Source organism: Rhincodon typus, chromosome 10, assembly GCF_021869965.1.
Source record: "Rhincodon typus isolate 14 chromosome 10, sRhiTyp1.1, whole genome shotgun sequence".
NCBI classification, from domain to species: domain Eukaryota; kingdom Metazoa; phylum Chordata; class Chondrichthyes; order Orectolobiformes; family Rhincodontidae; genus Rhincodon; species Rhincodon typus.
Window position 1 is genome coordinate 72904452 of NC_063341.1, and position 20495 is coordinate 72924946.

Here is a 20495-nt window from a genome sequence, read left to right on the forward strand (position 1 = left end):
TTTAATTGCTTAAACCATTACCCAGAGCGAATCTCCTGCCTTTTCCCCTTTTCCTCGCAAGTTATTTCTATTTAAATAATTATCCATTACCCCTTTGAATGTTTCAATTGAACCTGACTTCTTCTTGCTTCTTATGCTTGAATCCTTGCATTTTCTCATATCAGCCTACCTTCTTTTACATCTATGCCCTCTCGCTCCTATTCATTTTACATACTGGTACAGTTTCTGGCTATCTGCTCTGTCCAGACCTCTTCAGGTTTTGAAAACTTCCATCAAATCTCCTCTGAGCCTCCTTCTCTCAAGGACAACATTCCCAGCTTCTTTGATCCACCCTCATAACTGAAGTTTCTTCATTCCTGGAACTATTCTTGTTAATTGCTTCTGCATGCGCCCCAAAGCATTCACATCATTCCTATAATAGTGACACCCAGAACTAGGTACAATACTGTGAATGCAACCAGTGGTTTGGTCTCTGTTAGGAAAACTCCCAACCAACACCACTGTAGACTCAACATCATCACAGAACAGCAATGGTTCTACAAGAAAACACATCTTTTCAGAAAAACTGAATAATTCATCCCATTATCAGAATCCACAGTTGTAGAATAAATGCCAGAAGAACACAAGAAGTAGGAGCTGAAGTTGACTATTAATCTTGTCGAGCTTGGTCTACCATTCTACATAGTCCCAGCAAATCATATGCTTTGTCCAAAACTCTCTCCTGAACTGCATTGCGGGTCTATCTACAGCAAATAGACTTGATGTTTGTAACTCAAAACCACCTTCTCAAGGGCAACTAGCAACAGGCAATAAATACTGGCCCAGCCATCAATGTCCACATCCCAGCGTGAACTTTTAATAAGCCTTTAATAAGACTTTTTTTCGGAATTCCCAAACAATAAAGTATTTATTTATATGCCATTGTCACATTCAACTCGAGAGTATGTCATGATTTAGCAAACGTATTTAATTTGGATATTAGGACCACATCTCTGTGGCTGAGGAGCATCAACGTGGATTACTGAAAAATCTTATTTTTAAATCAAGTTTCCAGTCACTTTATCTGTAGTTGTAATTAGCCTTGTTATGAGAATGTATCAGACGTGTAATTACGCCTTAGAAATTTCAGGAGAAAAATCTCTTAGAATTTATCAGAATGCTTAGAATTGTATTTTGCTACCAAAAGAGGAAGGGAATATTCTTACTTTTAAAAAATTTTTTCCTTTATTGAACAGAATGGCTTTCAGAGGACAGGTAAGCATCAACTACATTGCTATGGGTCTGGAGTCACATGTAGGCCAGACTGGCTATGGATGGCAGTTTCCTTCCTTAAAGGACATTAGTGAACCAGATTTTTTTGTATATCAATCAATGATAGTTTCATAGTCATCATTACTGAGAAAGACTTTCAATTGCAGTTTTACTCATTGAACTTAAACTTCACCAGCTGCTGTAGTGGATTTGTGGTGGAGATGCCAGTGTTGAACTGGGGTGGACAAGGTCAGAAGTCACATGACGCCAGGTTAAAGTCCAACAGGTTTATCTGAAGTCACAAGCTTTCACAGTACTACACCTTTGTCAGGTGAGGCAACACTGTGAAAGCTTGTGATTTCAAATAAATCTACTGGACTTTAACCTGGTATTGTGTGACTTCTGACACGGTAGATTTTATTTCATCAGAGCCTTAAAAAATGTATCACAATTGTTTAATGTAAAATCAATAAATTCTGAAAAAAATTAATATGTCTGACAGCATCTTTGAAGATAGAAACTGGGCTAACTTTTCAGTCTGGTGGCACAATGTTTAACACTGCTGCCTCACAGTGCCAGAAACACAGGTTCGATTCCAGCCTCGGGTGACTGTCTGTACGGAGTTTGCACGTTCTCCCCATGCCTGCGTGGGTTTCCTCCTGCAGTCTAAAGATGTGCAAGTTAGTTGGATTGGCCATGGCAAATGCACGGTTACAGGGATAGGACTGGAATGTGTGTTTAGGTGGGATGCTCCTCGGAAGGTCAGTGCAGACTCAACGGACTGAATGGCCACCGTAAGGATTCTATGACTCTCTGTGTCGCTCCTCACTGGAATAGTGCACTAGAATTCAAGCTCTCTACTCATCCGGGAGTTGTCACAAAAGTTAACGATTTTATCAAAGTGTGCAAAGTTCCCCAATTTACGCATCTGTTTAGACCCAGGTCGACATAAAGCACTTGAGAACTTAACACTTTTTTTTATTAATAAAGAAATAGGTTCTAGCTACAACTAAATAACTGTGAACGACAGACATACAACTCTTGTGTTTAAAACTCTAAGCCCCATACAAATCTCCCACTCCACATGTAGATAGACAGGCAGACAGGAACACAGTGATGTTACAGCTGGAGGCAGAAAGTACTGCGAAGGCAAGTCATTGGTTGCTATCCACGGGATACACTGAAATGATCCTTTTGCTGGTCGGGATTGTGGTTTTTCAATCCTCCTTCTCCAAGCACGTGCAGTAGGACCAGGCACAAATTATAAATTCTGTGACGTATGGGTTAAAATCAACAGCTTTCATCAGCTAGGGACAGAGGTTGGATAAGCTGGAGTTACTTTCTTTGGAGCAGGGAACACTGAGGGGGGACCTGACAGAGATGTATAAGATTCTGAGGTGCATGGCCAGGGTGGATATAAAGCAGCTACTCCCCTTAGTTGAACAGTCAGTAACAAAGGAGCATAATTTTAAAGTGAGAGGCAATAGATTTAGACGGCAACGCTAAATAAAAACTGAAAGAACTGTAAATCAGAAACAAAACTAGAAATTGCTGGAAAAGCTCAGTGGATCTAGCAACATCTGCGAGAGAAGTCTTTGGAGAGGGCAGCACATGGCTCAGTGGTTAGCACGGCAGCCTCACAGCACCAGCGACCAGGGTTCAATTCCACCCTCAGGCGACTATCTATGTGGAGTTTGCACATTCTCCATGTGTCTGCGTGGGTTTCCTCCAGGTGCTCTCGTTTCCTCCCACAGTCCAAAAATGTGTAGGTTAGGTGGATTAGCCATGGAAAATGCAGGCTTACGGTGATGGGGTGGAGTCTGGGTGGGAAGCTCTTTGGAGGGTCGGTGATGGGCTGAATGGCCTGCTTCCACACTGTAGAGATTCTATAAGGAAAAAAATCAGAGTTAACATTTCAGGTCAAGTGACCTTTCCTCAGAAAAAGGTCACTTGACCTGAAACATTAACTCTGATTTCTCTCCACAGATGCTGCCAAAACCTGCTGAGATTTTCCCGCAAATTTTTGTTTCAGATTCAGAGAGGATTTAAGGAAAAATGTTTTCACCCATAGGATGGTGGGAGTCTGCAATGTACTGCCTGGAAGGGCAGTCGAGGCAGGAAACCTCAGAACCTTTTAAACGACTTGACTGAGTAATTTGAAGTGTCAGTAGTTTGGCCTCAGAAATGGATGTGTTTCAACAATATCACTTAACATTCTTCTAGATTCTACACTGCACCTCCTCCACAATAACACTCAACATTGAAACCTCCCCAAGAATGTGTTCTCAGCCCCCCTACTGTACTCCCTATACACCCACGACTGTAGCCAAATTCCGAATGAACACTGTCTACAAGTTTGTTGACAATACCAATGTGGTAGGATGGTTATCAAACAGCGACGATTCAGAATGCAGAATGGAGACAGAGGGTTTGGTGATGTGGTGGAATAAGAACAACCTCTGTCTCTCAATGTCAGCAAAACTAAGGAACTGATCATTGACTTCAGAAAGAAAGGAGGAGAACACCCCCCCATCTACATCAATGGTGCCGAGTTTCAGTGGGTGCTGAGCGTCAAGTTCCTCGGAGTGACGATAACCGACGACCTGTCCTGGACTTCCCACGTAGATGCAACTGCCAAGAAGGCACAACAACACCTCTTCTTCCTCAGGCAGCTTAGGAAATTTGGCATGTCCATAAGGTCCCTCACCAATTTCTACAGATGCACCATTGAAAGCATACTGTCCGGGTGCATAACGGCCTGGTATGGCAACTGCTCTGCCCAGGACCGTAAGAAACTACAGAAGGTGGTGTGCACAGCCCAGACCATCACAGAAGCCGACCTTCCATCCATGGACTCCAGTTACATGGCTCACTGCCGCGGAGAGGCAGCCAACATCATCAAAGACCCATCACACCCTGGTAATGATCTCCTACAATCTCCTCCACCAGGCAGAAGCACAGAAGCTTGAACACATACACCAGCAGGTTCAAGGACAGCTTCTTCTGGCCGTTATTAGGCTGATGAATCGACTCTCCAACTTCAAATAATGCTGATCTTGCTAGTGTTGACCTTGCCTGGCACACATCCTGTGCGATACAACTTGTATGCCTCTCTTTTTCAGACGATGACCTGTATGTCCTTGCTTACTGTGATCTGCCTGTGCTGTTCGTAAACAAAGCTTTTCACTGTACTTGGGTACATGTGACAATAAATCAAACCAAATCAAATCAAATGAGTATGGACCCAACCTGCCCAATCCTTACTGATATGTGTGGCATTATGTCTCTCTGTCAGTATGTCAGTACGCCTTTAAGGAACATGCTCATGATATCATCACTGTACCATAGCATGCGAGCTGTAGGTGTAAAGGTATCAGACTCCATCTCAACCTGGAAAGTATGACACATTGCTGCTCAGTGCTTTCTGAAACAATCTAACAATTTAATGCTAGCTCAGACACTAATGACCATAATATTCATCTGCAATAAATGTCTGTTGGATTCTTAAATACCAATTCATGTCAGTTTTGCATGTTACAAGTGACAACATAAGCAGATAAATCAACCAGCTGAAGGCAAACTCATGTCAAAATTTCTGAAGAATGGTCTAGGCCTGAAACGTCAGCCTTCCTGCTCCTCTGATGCAGCTCGGCCTGCTGTGTTCATCCAGCTCTACACCTTGTTATCTTAAAATGAAAACTCCTTCTTTCCAATAATCAGCCCAGTGAAACTTTTTGGAACTGCTAAGGAGGCCTTAAGTGTGTACAGTACTCCAGCTGCAAACTCACCAATTGCCTGTAGAGTTGCAAGCAAGACTTACCTATTTTCACATTCCACTCACAACACAAAAACAAAATTGCTGGAAAAGCTCAGCAGGTCTGGCAGCATGTGTGGAGGAGAAAACAGAGTTAACGTTTCGGGTCCGGTGACCCTTTCTCAGAACTAGAAAACAGTTCTTTTGGTTTTTATTTACATTCCACTCCCTGGGTTCCCTGTGAATCCACTACCAACAACGAAACTCTGCACCCAACACCACCCACCAACTCCCAGATACCCCTTGCATTAAAAGACAAATCAGCATAAGACTTATACACTTAATAGTGAGGTCCTGGGGTATGTTGCCGAGCGCAGAGACCTTAGGGTGTGGATTCATAGTTCTTTGTAAGTGGAGTCGCAGATCGACAGGGTACTGGAGAAGGCATTTGGTAGACTTGCCTTTCTAGTCAGAGTCATTGAGTATAGGAGTTGGGAGGTCATGTTGTAGCTGTACAGGACATTGGTTAGGCCACTTTTGGAATACTACATTCAATTCTGGTCTCCCTGCTGTAGGAAAGGCGTTGTTAAACTTGAAAGGGTGAAAAAACAATTTACAAGGATGGTGCAAAGGTTGGAAGGCTTAAGCTAGAGGGAGAGGTGGGATAGTCGGGGGCTGTTTTCCCTGGAGCTGAGGAGTGGTACCATTTCGAGATTTTTAAAATCATGAGGCGCATGGATAGGGTGAAGAGCCAAGGTCTTTTTTTTTCCCAGGGTAAGAGAGCCCAAAACTAGAGGGAACAAAGTGCAGGGCTGGATGAACACAGCAGGCCAAGCAGCATCATAGGAGCAGAGAGGCTCATCCAGCCCTGCACTTTGTTGTCTGGGATTCTCCAGCATCTGCAGTTCCTACTATCTCTGATTCAACCAAAACTAGAGGGCATAGGTTTAAGGTGAAAGGGGAAAGACTTAAAAGGGACCTAAGGAGAAATGTTTTCACACAGAGAGTGGTGTGTGTATCGAATGAGCTGTCAGAGGAGGTGGTGGAGGCTGGTACAATTGCAACATTTCAAAAGCATGTGGATGGCTATATGAATAGGAAGGGTTTAGAGAGATATGGGTCAAATGCTGGTAAATGGGACGAGATTAATTTAGGATATCTGGTTGGCATGGACGAGTTGGACTGAAGGGTCTGTTTCTTTGCTGTTCAACTCTATGACTCTATGAAATGTGAATAATCCACTTGCTTTCGTAATGACTTGCCTGTCCCACTGTAATAGAGAGAGAGAGATGTTTACGGTCCATTGTCTGTGGATGTTTCAGGGCTTTTGTCTAGACTTGGCTCTTCAAAGCAAGCATTTTCCACTCTAGCTTGCTTACTCTAGCTGTGGCTAGCTTGCTCACAGACAGTCTGACAATGCAATTATCTCTAACCTACAAGCCAGTTCAACCCTTGGGAGTAGCTTCTCAGGCCATTTAATCTTTAAAGATTCTGCTGCATTGTCAAATCTCACAAGATTTCCATTTGTTGTATTCAGAGTTTGATGCCTTCGAGTTGCATCAATTTTGGTCCTTTCCTCTCCTGTTGACAATATCGCTCACTCTCTTGTCTTTCCCCTGAGTACGTGAGAGAGGCTCTCTTTGGTACTGCATTCTGTTGTCAGCTTGTAAGCATGTGAATTACAGCAGAACCCTGGTTTTGTCCACATTTTTAAGAACTAGGTCAGAGTTGTGCAGTATTATTCCACTGTAGTGGGAACCAGGGGTTGTGATTGTACCAACAAAGCAACAGACAAGATATCAGAGTGCCAACATTTTTGTCCCAGGGTTCCAGGGCTGAGATCATTCAATGCTATAGGGAAAACCTGCCTGAGCCAATGTGGGGTTAGCTGCATGGTTTAACCTGTGTTAGAATGTAAGAAATAGAAGCAGGAGTTGGCCGTCTGGGCCATGGATCTTGGAGCCAGATCTTTTCATAGACTCAACTCCACTTACTCGTTCGTTCACCATTACCCTTAATTCCTTTACAGTTCAAAATCTATCTTTGCCTTAAAAACATTCAACGAGGTAGCCTGAACTGCCTCACTGGGCAGGGAATTCCACAGATTCACAGCCCTTTGGGTGAAGAAGTTCCTCTTCAAATCAGTCCTAAATCTGCTCCCCCTTGTTCTAGTTTCACCTGCCAGTGGAAACAACCTCTCTGCTTCTCTCTCATTTATTCCCTTCATAATGTATAAAATTCAACAACAACCCCACCCGCCCCCCCCACACCCCCAACTCCCCCATTCTTCTAAAGGCTAATCAGGATACTCCCAGTCGACTCAATCTCTCCTCATAAGCCAACCCTCCCAACTCTGGAATCAAACTTGTGAACCTCCTCTGCACCCCTTCCAGTGTCAGTGCAATTAGAGTGTACTTGTCCATCGCTTCCCCTCTTTCCTTTTACCCAATGTTTGAAGCTGGGATGTATTGGTGACTTGGAAGAGGGTGGTACCAATGCACCTGGATTATTAGGATTTTTTTCACCGGAGTGTAGGAGGATGAGAGACGACCTGCTAGAAGTTCATGAAATAATGAGGGGTAGAGATAGAGTTAATGGTAGTTGTCTTTTCCCTAGGATGGGGGATTTCAAGACCAGGGTGTATATTTTTAAGGTGAGAGGAGAGAGATTTAAAAAAGATATGAGGCGCAAATATTTTACACAGAGGGTAGTTTGCATGTGGAATCAACTTCCTGAGGAAGTGATTGGTTCAGTTACAATATTTAAAAGACATTTGGATAAGTACATGAATAGGAAAAGTTTAGAGGGATCTGGGCCAGGAGCAGGGACTAGTTTAGTTTGAGATTATGTTCAGCATGGGCTGGTTGGACCGAAGGGTCTGCTTGCGTGATCTATGACTCTATGACTTGATGTGCTTTAGGCTACAGCATGGGAGTCGAAGACAAACCCTGAAAGGGAGCTACAGCTGCCATCTGTGAAAAGCCATAGTGAACAGATAGCTCAAAGTCCGTGACTATTCCATACCACACAACATGCGGACTAAATGATTGTGTGAGCCAGTTAACAAAATCCTTGTTGTAATCTAAACATTGACTGAATTTCTTCTGTCAATAAGGTCTGTGTTATCTTCCAAAAGCTCTGAAGAATCCATAAATTCATGCTGACTCCTGTTTACTGCAATTGTAAAGATGTTTTATTAACCCCTTTTCAAGAGGCTGAGGAATACTTTACCTACAGCAGATGGAACTGATAGCTAAAATATAATGACAGCCTTATTTTTGAGACTTCAAGCCCACATTGTCAGCTGAAATTTTAGTGAGTGATGATGAAGTACCTGAGATTAGATTTTATGTTCAGGTCTTGTCAGTCGAGTCTGATGGTTTTAAAGATCTTGTTGCACTATTCATCATGAAGACATTATTCCCGATCAACATTCCTTTTTCAATAAATACCATCAAATCAAAACAACTGGTCTTTCGTACTGATGCTCATAGAACTTCACTGTGTGTGGATTTTTGGGCCATATTTACTCATGAATAGCTACAAGTGCACTTTATCACATGTGGAGTACTGTTAGATATTTGAGAGACATTGCATAGATGCAAGTTCCTTTCTCCATCTCTACCATCCTCAGGGAATGGAACGCTTGCTAGTTTTCCATAAGACGATAAGATACAGGAGCAGAATTAGTCCATTCAGCCCATTGAAACTGCTTCACCATTTGATCATGGCTGAAATGTTTCTCAACCTCATTTTCCTGCCTTCTCCCCATATCTCCTGATCACTTTACTAATTAAGAAACTATTTCTGTCTTAAATACACTCAATTGCCTTCTGCGGCAATGAGTTTCACGGATTTGGTTGAAGAAATTCCTTCCCATCTCATTTTGAAAGGTTATCCCTTCACTCTGAGGCAGCGCCCTCACATCCTAGTCTCTTCTACAAGTGGTAACATCTGCTCTGTGTCCACTCTATCCAGGCCTCTCAGTGTTCTATAAGTTTCAATCAAATCCCCCCTTGTCCTTCTGAACCCCAGCAAGTACAGCAAGTACAAACTCTCCTCATATGACAAGCTCTTCATGCCCAAGGTCATTCTTGTAAACCTCTGGACCCACTCCAATGTCAGCTTATCCTTCTCTAGATACGGGACCTTAAACTGCTCACAATATTCCAAACCACAGCAGTACATCCCTGCTCTTGGATTCTAACCCACTGGTAATGAATGCTAATACCAGCTTGAGACCCACATCAGGGACTTGTACACATTATCTAAGCAGCCACTTTAGATGCAGTGCTAAAAGAGCGTTGTTCTGTCAGTGATGATATCTTTCGTATGAGACAGGTGCAATTTTCTTTTTCCTGCCTACTGTGCTAAATGGGCAGCACTCTGGCCTCTGAGTCAGTGAGGCTTCAAGTTCCACTTGAAGACAAAACTCTGTGATGACACTCCAGTACAGGACCAAGTGTGCAAAAGATCCCTGGACAGAATGTTCGAAACAAGAACAGTGGAGATATCTCAGTGTCTTGACCACTAACTATCCTTCAATCAAAATAACCAAAACAGAATATCTGGTCATTTAACTCATACCTGTAAAAATATTGGCAGCTCAACCATATAAGATGGTAAGGTGGCTCAGTGGTTAGCCCTGCTGCCTCACATCGCCAGGAACCTGGGTTCGATTCTAGCTTCAGGTGAATGTGTGGAGTTTGCACATTCTCCCCACTGTGTCTGTGTGGGTTTGCTCCGGGTGATCCGGTTTCCTCCCACAGCCCAAAGATGTGCAGGGTAGGGTGGATTGGCCATGCTAAATTGCCCGTAGTGTTCAAGGATGTGCAGACTTGGTGGATTAGCTATGGGAAATGTGGAGTTACAGGGATAGGGCAGGGGGGTGGGTCTGGGTGCGATGTTCTTCTGAGGAGCAGTGTGGACTTGATTGATCAACTGGCCTGATTCCACACTGTCGGGATTCTATATTACAGCAGTAACCACGCTTCTGGTCTTGTTTTGCAGTGGTAGTGTCCCTACCTGTGGCCCAGGAGACCAAGGTTCAAGTGCCACCTGCTCCAGAGGTGTGTCATATCACATCCAAACAGTTTGATGACAAAATATCTGTCAGCACCTCTGAAATACCTCAATGGCTATCAAACACTTCAAGCCAGTGGTGCAAATTATAGTCCCTTTCTCCAAGCCAGGCAACCCACATTCAAGTCCCTGCTGCGCAAGAAATGTGTAATTACATCGCTGAACGGCTTGTTTAGAAAATATCTAAAACACTCAGGTACCCGAGTAAAGGTTTCTCATAAATGCAAATTTCTGTTTGACTTTTCTTTTCCTTTTTGATTTTGCTGAAATCTATAGCATATCATCTCACAATATTTATCATTAGTTAGAGCTCCCTTTTTACATTTCAGCTGGTTTTCATCACCCCAATAATTTGGCTGGAAGTGTGAACTGATAATGAGTTCATGACAGACACCAGAGACTTGACTTATGCTCAGCACTGAGGTGTTGTACAGCCAAGCAGTGCAATCTTAGGTATACATACACAACTTGTCCATGCCAACCAGATATCCTAAATTAATTTAGTCCCATTTGCCAACATTTGGCCCATACCCCTCTGAACCTTTCCAATTCATGTACCCATCCAGATGCCTTTTAAATGTTGTAATTGTACCAGTCTCTATCACTTCCTCTGACAGGTCATTCCATACACATACCACCCTCTGTGTGAAAAAGTTGCCCCTTAGGCCCCTTTTAAATCTTTCCCCTCTCACCTTAAACCTATGCCCTCTAGTTTTGGACTCCCCTACCTTGTAGAAAAGACCTTGGCTTTTCACCCCATCCATGCCCGTCATGACTTTATAAACTCTATAAGTTCACTCCTCAGTCTCTGATGCTCCAGGGAAAATGGCCTCAGCCTATTCAGCCTCTCCCTGTAGCTCAACCCTCTAACCCTGGCAACATCCTTGTAAATCTTTTCTGAACCCTCTCAAATTTCACAACATCCTTCTTATAGCAGGGAGACCAGAACTGAATGCAGTATTTCAAATGTGGTCTAACCAATGTCCTGCATGGCTGGAACATGACCTCTAAGCTCCTGCATGCAATACACTGACCAATAATGGCAAGCATACCAAAAGCCTTCTTCATTATCCTGTCTATCTGTGACTCCACTTTCAAGGAACTATGAACTTGCACTCCAAGATCTCTTTGTTCAGCCACACTCTCCAGGACCTTACCATTAGGTACGTAAGTCCTGCCTGCATTTACTTTACCAAAATGCAACATCTCACATTTACCTAAATTATCTTGTGGTAGGACGTATATCAAACAATGATGAGTCAGAATACAGAAAGGAGATACAGGGCTTAGTGTCATGTGCAATGAGAACAATCTCTTTCTCAATGTCAGCAAAACAAAAGAACTAAACATTGACTTTAGGAAGAAAGGAAGAGGACACCAACCCTATCTACATCAATGGAACTGAGGTTGAGACAGTGAAGAGCATCAAGTTCCTCAGAGTGACAGTAACCAACAATCTGTCCTGGACTTCCCACGTAGATGCGACGGTCAAGAAGAAACAACAAAGCCTCTTCTTCCTCAGCCTGCTCAGAAAATTTGGCATGTCCATAAGGTCCCTCACCAACTTCTACAGATGCACCATTGAAAGCATACTGTCCGGGTGCATAACGGCCTGGTATGGGAACTGCTCTGCCCAGGACCGTAAGAAACTACAGAAGGTTATGAGCACAGCTCAGGCTATTACGGAAGCCAATCTTCCATCCATGTACTCTATTTACACTTCTTGCTGCCGTGGAAAGGCAGCCAATATCATCAAAGACCCTTCCCACCATGCTCTCCTACAATGTCTTCCATTAACAGGAAATACGGAAGCTTGAACACACACACCGGCAGGTTCAAAAACAGCTTCTTCCTTGCCATTTTTAGACCAATGAATGGACTCTCTAACTTCAAATATTGTTGATTTTGCTAATGTTGATCTTGTTTTGCGCACCTCCTGTGCAGTGTAACATGTATGCCTCACTCAGTCAAAGCACCCTATAATCTGTATGTCCCTGCTTACTATGTTCAGACTGTACTGCTCGTGAACAAAGCTTTTCACAGTACTTAGGTACACATGATGACAATAAATCAAATAACTCAAAATAAATAATAAATAATAAATTAAACTCCATCTGTCACGCATCGGCCCAACAGTCCACTGGCCCATCTGATCCAGGTCCCATTGTATCTTCTTTGCTGTCCACTACACCACCATTTTGGTGTCAACTGCAAACTTACTAACCATAAGTCATATGTTCACATCCAAATTGTTTATATAAATGATGAAAACCAGTGGACTCAGCACCGATCCTTGTGGTACATCACTGGTCACAGGCCTCCAGCCTGAAAAGCAACCCTCCACCACCACCCTCTGTCTCCTACCTTCGAGCCAGTTCTGTATCCAAATGACTAGTTCTTCCTCTATTCCATATAATCTAACCTTGCTCACCAGTCTACCATGAAGAACCTTGTTGAATGCCTTACCGAAGTCCATATACATCACATCCACCCTCTGCCCTCATCAATTGTCTTTGTTACTTCTTCATAAAACTTAATTAAGTTAGTGAGACACGATTTCCCACACACAAAGCCATGTTGACAATCTCTATTCAGCCCTTGCCTTTCCAAATACATGTAAATCCTGCCCCTCAGGATTCCCTCCAACAACTTGCTCATCACTGACGTCAGGCTCAATGGTCTATAGTTCCATGGCTTTTCCTTACAGTCTTTCTTAAATAGTGGCACCACGATAGCCAAACTCCAGTCTTCCAGCAGCTCACCTGTGGCTATCAATGAACAAATATCTCAGCAAGGGTCCCAATAATCTCTTCCCTCATTTTGCACAGAGTTCTAGGGTACACTTGATCAGGTCCCAGGTTTTTATTCACCTTTGTGTATTTTAAGATATCCACTGCCTCCTCATCTGTGAAATGGACATTTTTCAAGTCCTGGGTAGAGCAGTTGCTATTTATTTCCCCATTTTCTATATCTTCCATATCCTTCTCCACAGTAAACACTGATGCAAGATACTCATTTAGTATCACCTCCATCTTCCGTGGTTCCACACACAGGCAACCTATTCTCTCACTATTTACCCTTTTTTCTTTAATGAGGTTATCTATCTTTAACAGATCTAAGCTATCTTTTCTCTTTCTCTGGAGAAACTCCTTTATGCAACCGTCTTCTTCTAAAAGGCCTGTAGAATTCCGAATCTGAAACTAAAATTGATAAATTGCTCTCACAGGTATAGGTGTTTCTCTCCAAACTTAAAAATATCTTATACCACAAAGCCTAATGTACTACACTATTTACTTTGTTCACTTGTAAACACTCCCAAAAAAAACTATCAGTTCTTAGAAGCTATCTCTCTCAAACTGCTGTAAGGAGACACCCTGATCCACTCCCGTTCACTCCCAACACGTCCCCACAGCCCTATAGCATTCTTCTCTTACACTTTACGGAAGGTGTTACTCCTGCCCATTTACTTCCTCCCTCCTTACTATCCAAGGCTGTAAACACACCTTCCAGGTGAAGTAATGATTTACCTGCCCTACACTCAATCTAGTCTACTGCATTCGCTGCACACAATGTGGCCTCCTTCCTATTGGGGAAACAAAGTATAAACTGGGTAACCGCTTCGCAGAACATCTACAGTCTGTCTGCAATAAAAAGCCTGAGCTTCCAGTTACCTGCCACTTCAACACACCATCACGTTCCCTGGCGAACATCTCTGTCTCAGGCTTGCTGCAGAGGCCCAGTGAAGGTCAGTGCAAGCTGGAACAACAGCACCTCATTTTCGATTTGGTTTGATTTGATTTGATGTATTTATTGTCATGTGCACCTAAGTACAGTGAAAAGCTTTGTTTGCAAGCAGTACAGGCAGATCATAGTGGGACGTAAGTGGAAAAAAAGACTTAGAAAGAGGCATACAAGTTACATCGCACATTGCGCTAGGCAAGATCAACATTACAAAGATCAGCATTATTTGAACTTAGACAATCCATTCACCAATCTAATAATGGCTGGGAAGAAGCTGATCTGGAAGTTATTGGTATGTGTTCAGGCTTCTGTATCTTCTGCCTGACAGAAGAGGTTGTAGGAGATCGTTACCAGGGTGCGATGGGTCTTTGATGATGTGGGCAGTATTTCTGCAGCAGTGAGCCGTGCAAATAGAGTCCATGGATGGACGGTTGGCTTCTGTGATGGTCTGGGCTGTGCACACCACCTTCTGTAGTTTCTTACGGCCCTGGGCAGAGCAGTTGCTGTACCAGGCCATTTTGCACCCGGACAGTAACTTCCAACGATACATCTGTAGAAGTTGGTGAGGGTCCTGATGGACATGCCAAATTTCCTGAGCTGTCTGGGGAAGAAGAGGGAGCTGGACATGGCATTGTGGCTAAAGGGATCAGCGGTGAGCGTGGGAGTGGGATACTGAGATTGCATGATCAGCCATGATCATATTGAATGGTGGTGCAGGCTCGAAGGGCCAAATGACCTAATTCTGGACCTATTTTATATGTTTCTATGTTACTGTTTCTCTTGACCATCACGTCTACATGGGAAGTCCAGGACAGGCTTTCAGTTATCATCGCTCCAAGGAACTTGACGCTCCCCGTCCTCTCAACCTCAGTTCCGCTGATGTAAATGGGGGCACGTTCTCCTCCTTTCTTTTTTGAAGTCAATGATCAGTTCTTTAGCTTTGCCGACATTGAGAAAGAGCTTGTTATCATCAAGTCACCAAGCCTTCAATCTCGCTTCCTGGCTTGCAGCTGAGACAAGATGTGCCTTTAAGACAGATTTGTTCTGACCTGATTCTCTTCAAGAAAAACATTGTAATCCTGGTGCTGAGGTGTCTGCTCCATGGAAAACAGAGTAGATGGCTTTGCTTTTAAAAAAAAGAAGCATGAGTGGGCAGAGTTAGGCTCATATAGACCCTGTGATTTAGTTTTGCTTTCAGTTGTTGAAGTTGGGGTTTTTGGAGTTGAAGCTACTAGATACAGATTTCTCTCTCTCTGTGCTGCTGCAAAGGCTTGAAGTCTCTCTCTCTGTTGCTAGATTCATCCTGTAGGTATTCCTCCTCCTGGACTGTAGATCACAAAATCTGTTTTGATGAGTTTGCCTTTTCCAAGGAAATGTATATGGGATGCTGCTATACTGGAACAGTTGTTGAGTAGTAGTTAAATAACATATTATATAGTTAAGTATTTTGACAGAATAAAAGTTATGCCGACCTTTCTTTCTTTGTATTTTGGCTGTGGTGCAAGAATAAACTGTGTTTTGCTTAAAGCCAAGTATTTGACCAATCAAATCAAATCTGGAATGCAGCACCTGACACTCAGAGTCATAAAGTCATATCAATCATTTCAATGCACATGGTCAAAGAGGGACACCAATTCGTAGGGACAACGTAGCCATCCTAGGACAAGCCAACCAAAGACACACACGAGAATTCCTGAAGGCCTGGCACTCAAACCGGAACTCTATTAACTAACTTGTAGAGCTGATTCCCATATACCAACCACTAAGAAACAAATCCGGAAGTGATAACACCCACCCCAGCAAACTGAGACACATAAATAGCATGCGGGACAGAACACCCACGCTTCACAGGAGGCGCATTGATGATGTTACCTAGCATGGTGACAAAACGTTTGCGAACAAACTGACCAGCTCAGCGAGCAAGTCAACAACCGTATCAACAACCCGAGCTACAAATCTTCGCAAAAGTCATAGAGTCATACAGCACAGAAACAGACCCTTTGGTCCAACTAGTCCATGCTGACCATGTTCCCAAACTAAACTAGTCCCACCTGCCTGCGCTTGGCCCATATCCCTCCAAACCTTTCCTACTCATGTACTTATCCAAATGTCTTTTAAATGTAACGGTATCTGCATCCACCACTTCCTCTGGCAGTTCATTCCACACACAAACCACTCTCTGTGTAAAACAACTTGCCCCTCATGTCCTTTTTAAAACTTTCTCCCTTCACCTTAAAAATATGTCCCCTAGTTTTGAACTCCCCCACCCTAGGGAAAAAAGACCCTTGCTTTCACCCTATCTATGCCTTTCATGATTTTATAAACCTCTATAAAGTCAACCCTCAACTCCCAAACTTCAGTAAAATAAGTCCCAGCCTATTTTTATAACTCATTCCTGGCAAAAACTTAGCAAATCTTTTCTGAACCCTTTCTGAGTTAACAATATCCTTCCTACAGCAGTATGCTTTTAAATATAAGTTTGGGTTTAGACTATCTCATTGATATGTTTTGAGGGGGTTTTGGTCTGATCCATAACACAGCATCTGAAGCTGGACTTACATGACGCTGATGGTGTGAATGCCACAAGGTCTCACAGTAGCAAGCATTGCAGCCTCTCCTGCTGCATAATTCCATGGGCAGGGAGCCTGAGAGCCTCGTGGTATAATTTAACAAGATAGAGAAGAACAATTGTGTTGGGAAAACCACTCTAAGCCTTATCAGACTGGATAACCCTGAAGCTTACTGGAGGAAACACTTGAAATGAAAATGGGAATTTCTGCCCAGTTCTCCACCACAAATAGAACATGGCACAATAGGAATGCAAACATGTGGCCATTTTTAATTCATTTCAGTGAATGGCCTTACTTTGTTTAAAATGTCATATCAAAACTCTAATCTCTAACTCGAGCCAAAGAATCAAAAATTAATATTTGACATGAACACGTCTTCATAACAGGAGGAAATGAAGATTGAATTAAGGGAGAAATAAAGAGATAGAAAGGTAAGTCAACATTTTGTTTTAATTGCAAATTTGGCATTTTTAAAAATCTTCTTGAACAATTAAGACCTGAGGGAATGAGACTCCACATTTTTTTCACAAAAGTATTTTTGCATGTTAGACATTGATGACAGCATTGAAAACTGAAAATGAACAACTGTCACAGCAAAATGCCATTGCAAAGCTAAGTGCTAAGTATAGAAAATCGGACAGCAATATTTAGACATTAACATTTAACCATGCACCTGCTCCTCATCGGAAGCTACAAGTATAATTTGTGCAGATTTACAGCCATTTGCCTCACTGTTACTTATACAGCAAATTCCATCCAAAAGTTTTGAGATGTTACTTGCCACTGAAAACAGCGAGACAGATAAGTGATTCACAATTGAAAATATTTCCATTCCTTTTAGCCCACGCTTGCTTTTTTCTTTCTCTTCCCTCCCTCAGTTTGATATGGGTCTTCTCACTGATATGGATAACAGATGAGCAGGTTGCATCTCTCTGCTTTGCCAGCTTGTTGCTGATTCCAACAGCGATGGTGTCAGCTTTTTTTTCCCTTTTGCAAATGAGTTGAACACAGGTGGTATTGAGGAGGAATGGGACTAGAGAGATGCAGACAGGCATAATGAGGCAAGGAAACAGCTGCTTGAAACAGTTCTTGTCTTGGGAACTGACGCTGGAGTGCTTACTGCTGGTTGTTAGGCAGAAAAAGAGTTCCTACACAGAAGAAGATGATCTTTAGCAGTCAGGAACTGAAGCCTTGTGAAAATAAGTAAAGCGCAGTTGTCAATCCAGAGACAATCGCAAGGACAACTCGGAGCTCTCATGCCTTTGGAATTTCAAAAGAGAATTGAGAACGCCAGTGAAAAATGTTAGCTTCCTGGCAATGCACAAGATTAACAATTTTTTAAGAGAAAGGATAGAAAGAATAAAAGGAAAGAAAGAGAGTAAGAGAGAAAGAAAGAATGAGAAAAAGAGTAAGAGGGAGAGAAAGAGAAAAAGAGAAAGAGTGAAAGAAAGAAAAAAGAGAGAGAGAGAGAAAGAAAAGAAAGACTTTCATTTAGATAGCACCTTTCACAATTTCAGAGGTCCCGAAACACTTTACAAGCAATAAAGTACTTTTGAAGAATAGTTATCATTCAAACATAATGAACAAAGCTGCTAATTTGCGCATACACGAGATGTCATGGTTGTTGTAAAAATGTTTCTGCTTGTGTTACTGTTGGTTCTTCTGCCTCACATTAAATCTGGAACCTCATCCTGATGCTAAATGTTCTATTATTCCCTGTCTACTTTGTTTAGACACCTCAGAGCTTAAACCTTCCCCTTCAAATCTACTTTTAACCGCCTGCAACCAGCCCGAGCTTTGTCAAACCCTGTATGCAACAGAAGTCCATCAACCCTGGCTTCGTTCATGTAAATCTTTTCAGTGTAACTTCAAGTACCTATCTACAGGGGGATGCTCAGAGCTGAACACTATATCCCAGTCCATGTTGAAACAACAATTTAGAGAATTCAGCATGACTTTCCTCCCTTTGCACTTTATACTTCTATTTGAAAAACCAGGATCCCATTTGGTATTTTTGAGAAATTTCTCAAATGTGTGGTATGATGTTACTAGGTAAACCCTTACAAAGTTTTTTTTGATCAAATTTGTGATTCTCCTGTCACCTTTAGAACAAAGAACAGTATAGCACAGGAACAGGCCCATCGTCCCACCAAGACTGTGCTGACACATGATATTTTTCTGAACCAGAAAGCTTTTGGGGGTATGTATCCCTCTATTCTCTGTTTATTCATATATCTGTCATAATAACCCTTAAACTTTACTGTTCTATCCGCTTCCACCACCTCCTCTGGCAGCACTTTTCAGGCACTTCCCACCCTCTGTGTAAAAACACTTGCTTTCACATCTGCTTTAAACTTCCCCCCTTTTACCTTAAACCTCTATCCCCTAGTAATTTAAATTTCTACCCTGGGAAAAAGACTCCGACTATACATTCTTACAATATCTCTCATGGTGTTGTACATCTCTGTCAGGTCACCCCTCATCCTTTGACATTCAAGTGAAAACAAATCAAATTTGTCCAATCTTTCCCCATGTCCAATCTCTTGTCCTCAAAACCAGGCAACATCCTGGTAAACCATCTCTGTACCCTCTCCAAATCTTCCACATCCTTCTGGTGGTGTGGCAACCAGAACTGTAACAATATTCCAAAAGTGGCCTAACTAAAGTCCTACACAGCTGCAACATGACCCATGAATTTTTATACTCGATGTCGTGATCAATGAAGGCAAACATGCTATTTGCCTTCTTGACCACCTTATCTACTTGTCTTGCCACTTTCAGGGAACTGTGGACCTTGTATCCCTAGATCCCTCTGTTTCTTGACACTACTAAATGTTCTGCCATTTACTGTACCTTAACAATTTTTCTTTATATATTTATGGAATGTGGGCATCATTGGCTAGGTCAGCAACTACAGCTCAACACAATTACCCAGATGGAAATTAAGGGTCAGCCACATTGCTGTGGGTCTAGAATCACATGTAGGTCAGACCTGGTCGGGAAGGTAGATTTCTTTCCCTAAAGGGCATTAATGAACCAAATGGGTTTTTAGGACTATTTAGTCCTAAAAGACTATTTAGTCCGAGACTACAGTGGTCACCGTTAGAGCAGCTTTTTAATTTCACTTTCTTTTTATTGAATTCAAATTTCACTGTCTTCCAGGGTGGGATTTGAACTGATGTCAATAGAACATCAGCCTGTGATTCTGGGCTACAATGCCTCGAGTCCCAAGTCCCTCTGTTCCTCCACCCAGTTTCAAAGTGTACCCTTCATTTTATATTCCATTTCCTCTCTCTTCCTACAAAAATTTATTGCCTCACACTTTTCAGCATTAAAATTCATCAGCCATGCATATGCCAACCCACTTGCGTCTGCTTGAAGTCAGTCATTATCCTGCTCATTGTTCAGTATACTTTCAAATTTTGCACCATTTGCAAGTTTTGAAATTGTATCCTGCATGCCCAAATCCAGATTAATAATATAGATCAAAAAGTGCTGTGGACTCAATGTGAACTCAAGGGGAAAGCCACTGTATACCTTCAGTCTGAAAAATAAATCTCTATTAATATTTATTACTGGTCACTCAGCCAATTTTATACCTATTCTATCACCTTCTCATTTGTTCCATCGGCTTCAATGTTTCTGGCGAGTGCCTTTTGTGGCATTTTGTCAAATGCTGTTTGGAAATCTATGTACACATCAACAACAGTGCTGTGCCCTCTCTGTTACCTCACACAACAAAAATAATCAATTTAATTAAACATGATTTGCTTTTAACACACACAAGCTGGCCTTCCCTAATTAATCCACATTTGTGGCAATGTAACTATGACCTCTTCCTGGATAATTATTTCTAAGAGCGAGGGTGTGCAATTGCTGGGTCACGCCTCTCAACCTTTTTTTTGATTGAGGTTGCGATTCTATGGTCCTTTGCCTCTATACCTCTGAGCCTAAGAAGAATGGAAGACTATGGCCAGAGCCTTTGAAATTTATTCTCTTCTCTCAGTTTTCAGTTTGGATGCATTCCAAACAGTCATGGTGCCTTGGAGATAGTAGGAACTGCAGATGCTGGAGAATCCGAGACAACAAGGTGCAGG